The 13,740-nt window shown below is 44.7% G+C and overlaps 1 non-coding gene across 1 annotated transcript; it reads right to left on the bottom strand.

The window, feature by feature from the left end:
• Window positions 1-9,392: 9,392 nt before the first annotated feature.
• TRNAN-GUU (transfer RNA asparagine (anticodon GUU)) lies at window positions 9,393-9,466 on the bottom strand. The gene has a single exon. It is a non-coding gene; the product is annotated as a tRNA-Asn (tRNA).
• Between the last annotated feature and the right edge of the window lie 4,274 nt (window positions 9,467-13,740).

Raw genomic sequence — 13,740 nt, 5'->3', positions numbered from 1 at the left:
CCATAGAGATAGTAGGAGCCACAAAGAGCTTCGATCACATTACTGGCTGGGAGGGGGTCAATTTGTATGCGCGAGCCCTGCTGGGATTGAAAGAATGCAGAGGAGGACAGGAAAGATAATAGAAAAATAAGTGAAGGGAGAATACAAGAAATGAGAAAAATGAAAGAAAGGAAAAGTGGAGGGGGAGGGAGAGGAATGGGGAGGGAGGATAACCAAAGGGGGTGAGGGATTTCAGAAGAAAAAAAAGCCAGCAGAAAGACCAAGGGGAAATGGAGAGAGAAGGAGAGAGAAAATGAGTGAGAAAATTCATCTTGCACAGACAGCGCTCGTGTCGCTGCCTGACAGCAACTACTGCTCCAGAGGAGCTAAGCCAGCAGTGCGGCTGGCTGCAGAAGCAGCAGAGATGGATGGATGGATGGATGGATGAATGGATAGATTGATGGGTGGATGGACAGATGCCTGCAGCACTTGCAGAAAAACTGCTCCAAACACACAGCAGAGGAAGAAGACAGGCTCACAGAGAGGAGAGAGGGATTTGTGTTCATATGCCCACAGTGAATGGCCTGAATGTGGTGCTGATTGACCCAGCCCCACAAAACCAAGTGAGTTTCTTTCTTCTTTGGACTCCTCAATGCAGGGCACTGAGGGCTTCACGCTGGACAGGTTTTTCTTTGAGAGCTGCAACTGCCTGGGGCTGGAGAAGCTGGAGCTTGGACAGCTGCTCTGAGGCTCCAGGAGAGCCAGGGCAGCCCCACAGCCCCAGCTGCTGCCTGCTGACCTCTACTTACCCTGTCACGTTGCTGTGTATGTCTTCCAAGACTCTGGAGGACCTCTAAACTGACACCTAGATCCATATTCCAGAAAGACCGAGGAGAACACTTTGAATTAGTAATCAGCAAAGTATCCAAACTACCAAACCCTGGAAATAGTCCCTTGTGGATGTTTAAGTGACAACTATATTGTTGAAAAAATCTGTTGTTCCTCTGAGGATTAGTAATGGCACAGCCAAAACCTGCTTGTCTGTCAAGAGGAATCCTAGCAAAGCCAGAGGGAAAAGTAATAGGACTTAACACGTAACCAATAACAGTCAAAGTAAAAGTCATATGGTGGCATGTTCATTGGCCCTGTACCTCCCAAAAGGTCAGGGTAACAAAGAATGTCCTGCTTTGATGGTCTCATCATAGCAGATTTGTGCCGAAGCAGCTCACTTTGCAGGTCTTCTCAGGACAAATACAGCTTCATAACTGCTCACTGGCACTCAGCTTCAGTGTTGGGATTTCAGTATGTTGGTAGAATACCCCAGAGACTATACTATACCATAACCTCGTGGCTGAGCAACAACAGCATTTTTACTGGGGAAAATGGCAATCTGCTAAGTTTTTCTGAAATAGACCTTTTTTTCCTAGTGGGAGCATCACTCCTCACCTTCAGGGCCAGCCCATGCAGCCCCATGAAACTAAGACAACAACCCTTACATTGTCTTACAAAGAAACAGATTTAAATATGGTCAGTGAAAATCAGCATGGATTCCAGAGATAATCTCCAATTACCAACAGCACCCGTTGGCCTGACTGTGGTATCATGTGCTGAGTATATCCCGTAAACCGGTCTAGGACTGATTATGAAGGGAGGGGGGGTGGGTGTGTGGGTGTGTGGTTTTAATTAATACTATTTTTGTATCATTCCACTTCCCAAGCCACCTGTCAAACTGACCATAAATTAGATTTCTCCCTCGCATATTACCACCACAGTTGAGCTACACCTGAGATCAAGAGTATTGCCTTTGAGTTAAAAGCACACAGATGTCTGAGTAACAGTAAAATTACTTAAGTATGTAAAAGCCTATAGAAATGCTGCAAAGCAGCTTTTCCGTATATAGCAACATCACTGTTTTAAGTCAAATACATTGGGATTTATTTTAAAAAGCCCTCCAAAGCAACACAAACTAAATTTAAACATTTTTGGTTCAGAGGAATACACTCTCTACATAAAGAGTACATATCAGGAAAATGTCATGTATAAGATTGTAAAGTGCCTTTGTAGGAAAACCCAGAGTTTCATGCACAAGCTCCTTGTCCTATGCATTAAAGCTACTTTTTTTTTTTTTTCCCATGCAATTTACAATACAGAATCATTTTTAAAAGCAGCAGTGTTGGCCCAGCCACAGACAGACTCATAGATTTCAAAGCCTGCTTGAAGCCCTCCCCTTATCACCACCACACATATGTGGAGGAGATCCGCCAGTAAGCCAGTCCAGTAGTTTCCATCCAAGCCCAGCCCCAACAGCCTGGGGCTGCTGAAGTCATTAGGATTTTTATGAACACCTACTAGCCAGATGAGTCCTCATTTCCAAATCCCTTACAATTTTTTCCACTACAAGAAAACTTTCCAGAAGTTGGGTAATAGGCCCCAAACAGCTCTTTCAGCACTAATGTGAACTGGAAACTAAAAAGCCATCCAGCAGGTAATTTGTACAAGTCTCTTAAATCTTGAAAATGAGGCTATTCATTTTCTAATAATAAATCTTTACTGCAGCTAATCTTATCTTCCTTCCACAATAAACTCCAAATTATTACCTTTCCAGTCAGCCTATCTGTGATTTTAGAAGTGTGTGACAGCAGTAAAAGCAATCCCTGCATCTTAAGACTGAAAAAAAGGAATACTTAGGATAGGCACACAGAAGATCTTTGTTTCTTAAGCTCTGAACAACATAACGGAATAACTTACAAACTGGGAACAAACTATTCATACTAGAGAAGTCAAGGACAGTCACAGCTGCTCCGACTCCTGATGGCTCTGGGGAAGCTCCACCTTCTGTTTGAGGAGACCTGCTCAAATGAAAGCAAAAGAGGAAAAGTGCTCTTTTCTTTCCTTTATTAATTTTAACTTAGACCTGGTCGAGCCCAGACTTCATTCCTAAACACTAAAGGCAAATGAATAAAACATTTTTGCAAATATTTGTCTAAACTCATTATTACACATCATTAATTACAAGTTTTATCTCTCATTTATACTGGAAGTACCTCAGGGCAAGCAACCTTGTGACGCCCAACAGTACCAAGCACAGCATGTGTAATGGCACAGACCTTTTCTGTATCACTTTTCCTCTGCTGAGGTAAGCAAATTATATCGAGTATCTGCAAAGATAATTTCTGGGTTTCAGAATATTTGTATCATCCAAGAAAAATAGAATGTCAGATGAAGTATGTCCTCAAATAAAACTGAAGATCTGAATTTTGAATAGCAGCTTCTTGTCACTCCCCAGTCTCAATCAAGCTGTAAGAAATATTTACAGAAGTGATCTGTCTGAGAAACCCAGACATGTTTGGAGAGAATCTGTAAAAAGAAAAGAAGACCAAACCTGATCTCTCCAGTTCTGCCACTTTACTGCACCACTTCACAATCACCTTTTAAACAGCACAACTGATTTAACTGACTTTTATACAGATATATTTACAAACAGCACTCAGCTTCTTAAACCAATTATTCCTTACCAATACATGCACTACTGTAATACACGCTTAATAGTTGTTTGCAGAGCCTGCTGTGGAATGACCCAACAAGAAAGCAAAATAACCAGAATATCCTGTCCATTCAGAGTAAAATATAAAATCACCAGTCCCTTTGGACTCAGTTATTTGGAAGTTCCCAGGTACTCCTTACCCTTCTAAAAGGTGTGGGTAGAAGCATTCTCACCATTTTTGCTGCCTGTTAACCTACTCAGGTACAATCTAGCTCTCAGGTTTTGTCACCAAAGTTATGATGAAGATAAAGGAATATAATACTTAACAGAAAAAATATCTGAGCCTATCTCATGTAACAGATGGGCAAATTAACCTAATATAAGCTTTATTCTTTTTCAGCAAAAAAAAACTTATACTGTTTTTCACTTCCTGTGAATATGCTTCTTTCAGGGAAAATATGTATTTTCAGTAATCATTATAAAGACATTTTTAAACTTATCTCATTTGGCAAGTAGGCTAAGTTAAATTCATTTATTTCTTTCATTTATTTCTACAATATTTCTTTGACTTTCACATTTGATGGACAAAATACAGAGGTAGATCTCCTTAGTAATTCATTGCACCCTGTTTCCTCCCTGGAACCCTACATACCATTCTCACATAAATCACAGTTTCATGACATTTAAATGCAGTTCCTTAAGCTTGAACAAATTTGATATGGCTTTCCTCTCTGGGCCCTACAACAGCCCCCAAATTCCCAGTATTATTCAATCTAGCTGAGATCTTCCTGTTTCTTACATAACATGAACAATTTGAGCCAAGTGTTGCTTTCAGTTTTAGAGTAAGACCTGCCTATTACAAAGCCAGTGCCTGTTTTTCCAGGTTGTTTCTAGTCTATGCATTGCTTTTATTTTCTCACAAATACAAGTTTGTGATTTTAGGCTTTGATGGAGCTTGTCATTTGCATTTTAGTGATTTTGCTCACTCTGCTTTTCACTCTCATTATTCTTTTGAGATTCCTACATGCTCAAATTATAAAAAATTACTAGGATGCTACTTGACTTCACAGTGCCTTTTGATCCACATAGTCTCAGGAAATGCTGTACAAACATCAGGATGCCTATAAAACAGATGTTAAATATATTTTAACATGTCAGTCCACGGGGGAAAGTATGGCACTGAGAAAATAATGCAAAAGTGTTCAGATACTGAAAGTAAAGCTGTAGCGAGGTACTGAAATAATCAGGAACTGCATATGCAGTGCCTCAACATTTCCTTGAAAAGAATTAGAATCTTTAATAAGAACAATGCAGTTCTTAATAGAAACCTTGCCCTTAGCAATTAGGATTAGAAATTGTCATTAAAGAAATCAGTAAGTGAATAAAATCAAGCAGTTCTGCCTTGCAATCCTATTCTTTCATCTTCAGGCAATCCTCTCCAGCCATTGCTACATTACTTTTATTAGCTGTCTTTGGCTTTTTTAAAGTGTGTTGTTTCCACTGAAGCTTATCTGTGAAGGACTGAGTCCAAAGTAAGTATGCAAACAGCAACGGGGAAACAAATAAATAAATAATCCCAGGGAAGGCGCCTTTCTGAGCCTGTGTAGCTGAACCACTGACTTATTGTCTCTGCGCTCACCACATCACACCCCCCCCCCCTTTCAGTCGGTTGTTCCTTTTTTTCTTAAAAAAAAAAAAAAAAAAGGTATTTTACTTTTTAAATTTTGGGAAGGCCTAACCAGCATTAATAGCCTTATAAGTCTTAGTAAAACAAAGGATAGCTATTTTAGTAAAAGTGGAAAAAAAGCTGGGGACTTTCTAAGCCTAATCTCAGCCTAGACTGATTTTTATGGGCAAACAATGAATCCTTAGAATAATTGATTCATATCATGAATACACAACAAACTCCGAACCCAGGGGCCTGGTCCCATTTCCAGGGTAAGCTGTAGAATATCTCCTTTGGCTTTGGTGATGGTAACCACGTGCAGTACCATTAAAACTAAAAAAATCCTTACACATGTGTTCTGGGTGAACACACAGCAATTGTTTATGTTACATGAACATTAAAGGGGGGCGTGTGGGGAGGCTTGCAGCATTACATGTGAGTGATATCGATGCAAACAAATCAATATAAATCGTGGGTAAAAAACCCAACAAAACACACCATCGCTTAGAGAGGTACTAAATTTCCAGACCACAGTATTCAGATGATGATTATTTATTGCCATTGTATGTAGAGGAAAGGCTGTGGCATTCCTTCCAGTTTCGTTGCTTCGTGCCAGCTGAATTCTGCGAGAGGGATGGTGTTAGAAATGGAAGGCTACAGTAATGTTAACTATGCTGTTTCCCTTCAACATCCATTTTGTTCCAAAGAAACACTTGCCAGAGATTAAAATATTCAAGATGGCTGTTTTCTGCACCCTTTCTGCGAGCTCTACAGTTTTCCACGTTTCAAATATTCCGAGTCCCCGACCTCCCTAGGGCTGTGGCTATTTTATCCCTCATCTATCAGCCTCCCAAGTTACTAAATATTGGCCAAACTTCAAAGAGGGCTGATCAACGGCCGCCCCGTTTCCATCGCGGACACCGCCGCAGCCCTCTGGACGCCGGTTCGGCCGCATGCCTCCTCCGTACCGACACTCGCAGCCGCGCGCAGCCGGGCGAGGATGCTCCGCAGCCGGGGGCAGAGCACGGCCCCCGCGGCGGGACACTCCCGGCAGACCCCGGCCCTGGGGCAGCGCCCGGAGCCCGGCGGTTCCGCGGGGGCCCGCTCCCCGCACCTGGATTCCGCGCGAGGCCCCGCCGAGCCCTCCGGGGCAGCCGCTGAGCAGCTGCGGGGTGGGGCGGACAGCGGCAGCACCGAGAGGACCAGGGGGTGACGGCGGCAGCAGCGGGGGGGGGGGGGATCCCGGCTCCGTCTCCGCCTCGCCCGGTGGCGGGAGGCAGCTGGAAGGTCCGGGGAGGGGAGGGAGCGGAGCGTATCCCCGAGGTTCCACGCAGAGCCGGGCCCTCCACCGGGGTTCCTGTGGCTGGGGCAGCGTTCTTTTGTCCCACCGTGTGTGTGTGTGTGTGTGTGTGTCCCGGAGCGAAGGCGGAGGCCGGCGCGGCCCGGGCCGGCAGCAGTGCTGGCAGCCGCGCCCTCCCCTCCCCCACAGCCGCGCTGGACGCGGCGGCCGAGGGGTGCCCCGCACCCACGGGCAGCGCCGGGCTCCCACCGGCCTCCATCCGCCGGGCAGCGGCAGGCGGGCGGCCCGCGGCGGTAGGGCTCCCACCCCTACCCCTCGCCGAGAAGCGGAGCCCCCGGGCGCTGCCCGCGGGGGGAACCGCGGCAGGGCTGCAGCCCCGGCCCCGCGTCCCCGCGAACAAAGAGCCGCGGCGGGTTGCGGGTGGTTCTGTTCACCCAGGCGAACGGGCAGTGCAGGGTGTCTTCTGCGGTTCGGGGCTTCTTCGGGTATGTCGACGTCCGCTCTTGCCCAACCGCGCTAGAATCTGGCTGGGATATTGGTTTTAAATATTAAGGCTGGGGTTTAACTCGGTATTTGTTAACAGGTCACTCTGAATATGTCAGGGCTTTTCCTAAAAGTATCAGGTGATGCAGTCCCTCACTGCACTTAGAAGAGCGTTTATCCCAAACCGCGTATAGACAAATGGATTAAGCTAAGAATCGGATGGTTTCTCTGGCTACATTGCACAGCTGTGAGGGTTCGGTTATTTTTCATGGCTGAGAACTGAGAGCTTCACTGACCTCTAAAAAAATATTACTTCATAGGAAGAAAGCATCGAGTCCCTATTCCCCCTCCCCCCCCCCCAAAAAAAAAAGAAATGGACCAGGTGTCCCGTTTTCCACAACCTTCATTGTAATTAGTTGGTGAGCAGAAGCGATGAAGCACTTTCCACTTGCACAAAATGATTTTCTTAAGCACCGCCCCAACGCTGCTGTGTGTTACCGAACCCACGAAGCGCGTTTGAAGAGCCTCCTACTGTACCCTCATCTAGGGAACGCGTAGTGAGTGCTCACACCCCGCATCTGTTTTAAGCGGTTTGATGGGTGCATTTGCACACCGACGTGCAACACCTGGAAGGAGAGTTAAGAGAGCTCCTGGTCAGCAAGAATCACCTCTGTAAAACCCATGTATGACCAGCTAGGGAAAGCAGGACTTGCTGCCTGGGAGCAGAACCTTCCTCCTGAAGTATCACTTCGGTGAATTTTAGCTCCTAAATTACCTCCTTTCCAGCCACTGCTTCTTTACACTGCCGTGATCACTTAGCTGTTGTGATTCCTGAGAGCTCTCGGTGACCGCCCGGTGAGAGGCAACCCCAGCGTAGACAAACTCAGGTTTGAAAACCCTGTCCGTCGCCAGGCTTCGCTGGCTCCTGAGCTGGATCCATCCTTCCGTTGCCAACACCACGGGAACGGAGAGAAGGAGGTTTATCTGAATGACTCGATTTAAAATAAAATTGTACCTGTCACTGGGGAACATCTGTGGGTGAGGCGTTACTGAGGTCAGCAGGTGGGTCCCGCAGCGAGCTGCACCTATGCCGTGCTGAGAACACAGCTGCCAGGTTTTACAGTTTTTAATGAAAAAAAAATGAAAAGATGCGGGTGATGGGAAAAAAAAAAAAAAAAGAGAGAAAAAACTATGCCAGCCAACAGTTGCAGATCCAGCACACCGACCATTTAGGGTTTATTACTTTCAAAAAATTCAAGGTTCCTCGGTGTGTCTGAATCCATGTCTTTTCTTCGGTATCTTAGCTAGCGAGGGCCATGTCCTGTCATCAGCCTGACCTTTAAGAGGGCTATATCCTTTATTCAAAACAGGCGAGTTGAAAAGAAAGCTCAGTGAAATACAATTTCACCGGGGAAGGGGGCATTTTTAATACGAATCCTGCTCTCTATAAACTGTAAATAGACCCTCGCAGAGCTGTCAGGAGCTGGTCTGGAAGGCAACCGGATTTCAAGCGGCCGGAACGCTCGTTATAATCAGCTCACGGGCTCGGATACTGCGAAGGTGCCAACTTCTAATTGATACGTTTAGGCGAAGCTCCCAACGTAATTGCTTTTAACATTCATTTATGCAAAGAGGCTTCGTGCGGACAGGGCGGGCCGGAGAGGCAGTGCTGCTGCCAGCAGGAAACGGGCCTCGAGCCACCGGCGGGAGCGGGACCGGCGGCGGCTCCAAGGGTAGCGCACCCGCCCGCCGGGCCCCAGGGGTCTGCTTCCCGCCGGGACGGAGGCTGGAGCCGCGCTGCTGCCGTCGTCCATCGCGGAGAGACGAAAAGTTGTGTGTGACGACCAGGGACAGCAGCGGCGACAGCCCCACACAACAGTGGTTATAACAATAATCATTCTTGCTGACGGCGTTTACCCCCCGAGCAGAACCTCCAGCTCACGTTATCCGATGGCGGTAGCTCGGGTGCTGGAGTGCCGCGAACGCAGTGTCTCCTGGAGCAAACCCTGCTATCGCGCGGCGCCGTCATTAACGATTATTATGCAGCTCAAATATGGTATTTTCCTTTGCACCTTCCACTGCGGGACCCCAGGGTGAAGAAACTCCCGGAGGCTTCTCGCCTCTGCCCACCCGTCAGAAGAGTTGCGCTCAGAGAGCCCCCACCAGCGTGAGATGGGCTGGGGGGGGGGGGGGTCTACACTTTCCTCCCAGAAGGCAGGGCCATATAACCCCACGCCGGGCCAGCCGGGACCCTCTCGACCCGTAGGCTCGCGTGGCCGCTGCAGCACGGCTGTTAACTACCAGGACTCAAGGCGGCGGGACCGGCCTCCTCCGCTGGCAGCGCTGCCGCCGCGCCTTGCTGAGCTCCCCAGCGGGGGCCCCCCTGCCAGAAACTCGCGGCGCCGGCACGGCCGCCAGCGCTAATCTCACATCCTCCCTGGCGAGCACGCACAGAAGGACGGCGAGCCAAAAGGCAAACCCGTCCCTGGGTGGGCTCGAACCACCAACCTTTCGGTTAACAGCCGAACGCGCTAACCGATTGCGCCACAGAGACTCCCTCCTACCGCTTTCTCCACCACGCCAGTGCTGTGTTACGCAGCTGTGCCGACCTTGCTACCTCCTCGCTACGGCGACCTGCGGGCCACCGTGTACAACCGGGCTCCCAAATAACCAGTCTTGAGACATGCCAAAAGGAAACTGAACAAACAGTAAAACCGGCGGCTTGTCTCCTTTCTTCTTCTAGCCAACATGAAAGGCTAATTCCTAAAACAATTGTTCAGAGCAGCGTCTTTTTTCCAGGGAATAAATTAAGGAATCAGAGGTGAAACTGCTTCTTCTTGGCTGCTGCTAATTCATCCATTACATGTGCAAACCAAAATGCAATTCCCAAATATCATTGCAAAATTGCCCTATTAATATATCTAAAAGGTAATTTAAGTGACTACAGGGAGCAGTTAGACTGTTTAAAGCAGGCAGCATCCCTCCGCGTGTAAGTAGGCAGATTGTATCTACCTTTCTAGTGATTGAAAACAGCAGTGAAGAAAAGCTATCATTCTTATTATCATTGTATCAAAATCTGCTTCCCACGTGACCTTACAGTAAATCATCTATAGCTACAGCTCTGCCAAGTAAAGAGTTTTCTCATCCAAACTTGAGCAAGCGTTTTCCCCTTTTTTTTTCATTGGCTGATACTGTTAGAATCGCTCTTAAGTCGGTCACTTCATGTTGTCCCTGTGGCTCCATGAAGCTCTACCTGATGACTTTTCTGACCACTGAATGCCACTAAGTGGGGCTGGGACATGGCACCCAAGGCACCAGGATGGGTGCTGGCTCTTTCCCAAGAGAATGCTGATTATCTCCCGGTCTCTGCCCACCCCAGACCAAGAAATCCCTGCTCACTCTCGAAACCAGAGAGTCTTGAGCAGCAGGAGTAAGAGCAAAAGAGTGTTACTCCAGCTGTCACATTTTGTACGATACCTTGTTCTTCAACCTTGCTGTAAGACTTCATTCCTCAGCCCAGTGAGTAACTTAAGCTAACTGTCCGCATGCACTGTCCACAGCTCAGCCACTAGTTTTCCCAGTACTTTGAAAAGAGCTATGTAAACGTCAGTGTTATCACAGTACTGCTTCGTTTTACTGCATATTGCAGATACCTTACTGACCAAAATCTTTTCAAATAAGAGGGAGAAAGATGAGATATGCAAGCCCTCAGAAGTAATTAAAATAGTTATTTTAAAGATTGCTTTCTAGGGCATCATGCCCACTGTGTCATGTTTTCTTCAGCAGACCTCTACTATTCTCAGACTCAGAAGAGCCAGTTCAGAGGCTGGACTACTTCTATTTTCTCCGTGTAGGAGGACAAGCAAACAGTCTGTGACTTTATGCACAAGCAAAGGTATTTCGTGGAAATAGCAAGATTTAAGTCTGAAAAAAGGTCTAGCCCGTAGACCAACAGAGAGACATTTGGGCATGGATTTTGGGCCCTGAAACATTTTACTTTTTATGTATTTAATATTCCCATTAGTTTTAACAAGTGTAAACTATTTTCAAAATCTGTGTCTAGCATCCAGCTCTCAAAAGGGACTTTGCTACGCTGATACTGAGCACAAGCTCTAATTTTGAGGTGTCTAATTGGAGCACGGGACCTGGCATTAGACATTTAAGGCTGCCTGTTCCATGTGTTGGGACAGTGAGAGTGCTGCAGGTGGGGTTACAGAGTCACTTTGGCACCTTTCTTCTTAGCATTCTTCCTCACTTTCATTTAATTTCTTTAATTCAAAGTCTTATAAGGTAAAAAAAAAAAAAAATGAGAAGAACATGCACAACAGCAAATGCTACCCCTTTGTCTCGAAACCCACAGATCAGCAAAAGATCTGATCATGGATGAGTTTTGCTGACTGTTGAAGCAGTAACCAGTGAGGCATCGTACCAGAGAGCAACATTATCTATCACTACTCTGTAAATGGAAAAGATTAGCTATCTACCCTTAGGAGAAGGTTTCTGACTGTATCTTCCGTAGAAAGGAAGAAGCCAAGTGCTGTTTGAAGCATTCAGGAGCCAGAAAGGGCTGCTGCTTCAGATTAATCATCCTCTCTATCAGTGCTTTATTCTTTATAACTGCACAGTTCTCTTCCTTGATACGCTGTTTCTTGTGGATTGTATCTGGGTTTTTTTCCAATATCTAGTGTATATAATTTAAATACCATTATTGGATTCACTAATTATGGATTATATTTTTGCCTATATTTTTATAAAAACATACATGTAAACAAAATGTTTTCCATATGAATATATGAAAATTTTGTACTATGTAATGTAAAACTATTTTTATATTTTATAATATTTAAATCTTGTATAACGTTGTTATATTGTTATTTTGAGATCCATGAACTTGCATGTTCATCATTATGACATCTGTGACTTTCTTCTGATACAGGTTTTAGTTCCTGAGTGTCAGAGAAAGGACATTCTGGAATGGAACAGAGTTTGAAACTGGGTATTGTTTATGATTTTTAGAAACATACCATTTATTCATCTTCTGTTCAGAAAAATAAGTCTTGTTATTCACTCAGAACTGTTCCTAAGACCAGTTCTGTAGGATATAACAGAAACAAAATAATTTTCCCACTTACACCACAGAATTACTCATTAACTAGTCTATTTCTACAATTTCTCAAAGGAAAGAACCATTTACCCCCCAACAAGCACATGTGCCTATATTATTTATTATTCTATGCGTCATTTTTGGTGAACTATTTGCCAGCTCTTGAGTTACAACTCAGCCCAAAGTACAAAACACAGTCCCCCAAAAATTCAGAACATTTGCTCTGTTTCTGCCCCAATATATTTCTGATTGCTTATTTTGTAACAGAGGCCCAGCTTACTATCCAAAGAATTCTTGTGTTTTCCTCTGAAACATATGATTCTAGTCCTTACCAGAACACCAAAATAAATGGATAACTAATATAATTCAACAGTGCCATTAAGATTAATAAAAGTAGAGAATAAGTTTTCCATGGCAAAAATTTTTTCACTATGGAGCTGCAAGCATCAAACTATGGAAAGCATTATTCCTGAAGAAGTATTCAAAAGGAAGACACAGACAGGGTTTTTTGATCAGTTGAAAGACTTCTTTTCATCCTCCAAATAAAATGCACTTGGAGTTGTTTGGGGTTTTTTATTCAGTTGTTTGCATACTGATTCACTGTTTTTCAGATACAAAGGTGTCTTACCATTTTTTTTCTAAGATTTTATTAACTAAACACTTCTATTCTTGGGTGTATAGGTTAAGTCAGAAAATTACTGGACGTCCCTGCATATGGGATCAACTTACCTTAAAAGCAAAGAACAAGACTGAACAATAGCATTTTACTGACCTCTCCAGTTCACTTAGCTTTGGCTTCTCCTATAATGCAAGTCACACAAAAGAAGGCTGGATGAGAAAATCCAGAAATCTCAGGGTGTTGCTAATTGCACACTGTTGGGTAGCCTAAAAGTCAACCATTCTGTTGACCTCCATAACCACATTTACCAAAAGGAAATGGCATAAGCTGCCTGGTTCTGATCATGAAACGCATGGTTGCACTTGCCTCATGTTCAGGAGAGACAAAATTCAGTGTGTTGTTTGAGTGTGACAAAAACTGTAAGCCAGCCATTGCTATTACCAGTAATTTGGAATATGCAGCTGTGGAGGGAAAAAAAACAACCAAACACCACAAAATCAAACCAAATAGAGAGAGCTCGGAAGTGATCTTCAGCTCTCTCCTGACAGAATATAAAGGGGAATTTTGCATTGCAATTCCCTGCAATCTATCTTTTTGAGTGACTACTGAAAACAGTGTAATCATTATGGCAGTATAATAGTTTACACACACACGAAAAACCCCAACCAAAACCCATTGTCACCAACAAAAAGTTTTTAAGATACTGCTTCAAAAAAGTGAAAAGAAGGAAATTTTACTGACACAAGAAGTAAGCATAATGCCAAGGATGATTCTCACATAGCACTTATTTCTCTTGAGCACTTTCCATTATCATGGTAAGAGAGAAATTTCCTGTCCTTGCAGGTTTTTTGAACTGCACCTAAGTAAGAATGCTGAAGAGTTCTTAAAAAATAGTGAATATCATGAAAATAAGGATGAGTCTTATGCAACTGAACTCTAATCTTGTCTCTCCAGAACACACAGGAAAGCAAAGGAATTGTCAGCCTATGTTCTCAGGAGAAGCAACCTATTTTAGCATTTTCTGAAGACCAGGATTCAGAGGTAAGTTCTAAACATAGGCCTTGGCTCAGAAAGCCTATTCAGAGTAATATGAAAGCATGTGTTA

Source organism: Pezoporus occidentalis, unplaced genomic scaffold, assembly GCF_034315485.1.
Source record: "Pezoporus occidentalis ecotype Australia unplaced genomic scaffold, CSIRO_AGI_Poc_V1 ctg40, whole genome shotgun sequence".
NCBI classification, from domain to species: Eukaryota; Metazoa; Chordata; class Aves; order Psittaciformes; family Psittacidae; genus Pezoporus; species Pezoporus occidentalis.
Note: the sequence above shows the minus strand (reverse complement) of the source record. Positions and strands in the feature narration are given on the sequence as shown.